This window comes from Orycteropus afer, unplaced genomic scaffold (genome assembly GCF_000298275.1).
Source record: "Orycteropus afer afer isolate SDZICR_OR568_19922 unplaced genomic scaffold, OryAfe1.0 scaffold00218, whole genome shotgun sequence".
NCBI classification, from domain to species: domain Eukaryota; kingdom Metazoa; phylum Chordata; class Mammalia; order Tubulidentata; family Orycteropodidae; genus Orycteropus; species Orycteropus afer.
In genome coordinates, this window is record NW_006921805.1 from 1,946,129 (window position 1) to 1,949,039 (window position 2,911).

Here is a 2,911-nt window from a genome sequence, read left to right on the forward strand (position 1 = left end):
GCAGTAATAGGCCTTGGGTTACTGCTGGTAATCCTGCCTTCCCCTTGTAGGGTTAGAGGAGGTCAGAACATGTGGCCTCCTTGTCGTTTTTGCAACTTCCATAAAGATTTACTGCCTCAGAAACCCAATGAGGGTCACTGTGAGTCAGAATCGACTTGGTGGCAGTGAGTTTGTTTTGTTTTGTTTTTTTGTTTTTGTTTTATCTTGGGGTTGCTTGTTGGTCCAGTTGTGATGAATTTTGTTTAAGTTGAGCTGTAATCCATACTGAAGACTGTAGTCTTTGATCTTCATCAGTGTTTCAAGTCCTCTTTACTTTCAGGAAGCAAGGTTGTGTTGTCTGCATATTGCAAATTGTTAATGAGTCTTCCTCCAGTCATGATGCCACGTTCTTCATATAGTCCAGTTTTTTCAGATTATTTGCTTAGCATGTGGTGGTGTAGTCACTAAGGCATTTGACTGTGAACAGAAGGCTAGCAGTTCAAACCCATCAGCCACTCCTCAGAAGGAAGATTGGGCAATCTACGTCTGTAGTGATACCACCTCAGAAACCCAAGGAGGGGTCTCTATGGGTTGGATTTGACTTGAAGGCAGTGAGTTTGACAGATTGAATAAATATAGTGAAAGGGTACAATCTTGATACACATCTTTCCTGATTTTAAACTATGCATTATTCCCTTGTTATGTTCAACCAACTATTTCTTGGTTTATGTACAGGTTCCTCAAGAGCACAATTTAGTGTTCTGGAATTCCACTCTTTGCACTGTTAATCCATAATTTGTTATGATCCACACAGTCAAATGCCTTCACCTAGTCAATAAAACACAGGTAAACATCTTTCTGGTATTCAATGCTTTCAGCCAAGATCCATCGACATTGGCAATGATATACCTCATTCCACATCCTCTTCTGAATCTGGCTAGGATTTCTAGCAGTTCCCTATCAGTGTACTGCTACAACCATTTTTTAATTATCTTCAGAAAAAAAATTTACTTGTATGCAATATTATTGATATTGTTTGATAATTTCCACATTCTGTGGGATTACCTTTCTTTGTAATGGGCACAAATATGAATCTTTACCAGTCTTGGCATAGACCAGTGAACACTTATGTGTTGTGTCTGTTGTTTGAAACATCTCAATTGGTATTCCATCAATTCCTGAAGCCTTGTTTTTCATCAGTGCCTTCACTGCAGCTTGGACTTCTTTCAATACTGTTAGCTCTTGATCATATGCCACCTCCTAAAATGGTTGACCATGGAACAATTCTTTTTGGTACAGTAACTCTGTGTATTCCTTCCATCTTCTTTTGGTGTTTCCTGCGTTGCTCAATATTTTGCTCATAGAATCCTCTAGTATCATAACTCAAGACTTAAATTCTTTCTTCAGTTCTTTTAGCTTGAAGCTGAGTGTGTGCTTCCTTTTTGGTTTTCCAACTCCAGGTCTTTGCACATTTCATTATAATATTTTACTTTGTCTTCTCAAGCTGCCCTTTGAAATCTTCTGGTCAGCTTTTTTATTTCATCATTTCTTCCATTTGCTTTAGCTACTCTAAGTTCTATAGCAAGTTTTATTTTATTTATTTATTTATTATTGTGATTTGGGTGAAGATTTATAGCGCAAATTCACTTTCCATGCAGCAGTTCACATACACGTTGTCTCATGACATTGACCACAATTTACCACAATGCAACAGCTCCCCTCCCACTTCCTCCCGATAATTACCTCTTCCCTGTGTCTATCCCTCCATGCCCTCCTGCGTCCTGAGCTGTCTCCTGGTGCATAAGCAGCCCTTCTTTCTCCCATGATTGTTCTCTCCAAGGAGTGTATCTATCTCAGGTACATGTTCAACTCATATGTCATGTCTTTTGCTTGGCTGGAAGCCACAGGTGTGGGTTCAATTCCAGACCTGAAGGGCAGCTAGGGGCCATAGTCTCTGGTTCCACCAGCCTCTATCAGACCAGCAAACCTGCCCCCCCTCCTTTTTTTTTCTCCAAATGATTTTGAGTTTTGTTCCACATTGTTCTCCCTCTCTATCCAGGATCTCCTACATAGATCCCTTCCAAGTGGTTGACATTGGTAGCCGGGCACCATCTAGTTCTTCTGGTCTCATAGTCATATAGGCTGCAGACTGGATGGTGTACCAGTCACGTGGACTGATTGTATCCATGAATTTTTGGTTTTCTTCATTCTTCTTTGCTCTGGACAAGGAGAGACCCACTGCTGCATCTAGATGGCAGCTTGCAAGATTTTAAGATCCCAGTAGCTACTTGCCCAAGTGGGAGGTGGAACCATGTTTTGTGTAGTATGTTATGCCAATTGAGCTTGATGTCCCCTGTGACTATGGTCCCAAGCCCACAGGTTCAACTGCTCGGTCCCTCTGGGTAGCTGGCTGTGATCAAGCAATGACTTCCACCTTGCCTCTTGTCAGCTCTACTATACACCTGGGAATTCAGATCATATACATAAACTTATAGGACTATTGTCTGCCAACCCTATACACATTCTTGGGTACACTCCCCACTTCATAGACATACCTACTAGTTCAGCCTCTCCACCCATCTTTCCACCCATCTATCCACCCATATACCCATGTTTGCCTTAACTGACAATGCAGTACTGTATGTGCAATAGGGTTCATCTTTGTTGTCTGTACCTCCCATGTACCTCTCTCTGTCTTTCTCTTCCCCAATGCCACCATATTGATCACTCACATTTGGTACATTGCCCTCCTTTTCACCCAAATCAATACTTATCTCTATCTATCCGTACCCTCCCCTCCCACCCCATAACCAACAAAAAAAATTTCCTTCCATACATAAACTTTTCCTTGACTTTTACAATAATGGACTAATACAATATTTGTCCTTTTGTGATTGAGTTATTTTACTCAGCATAATGTCCTCCAAGTTCA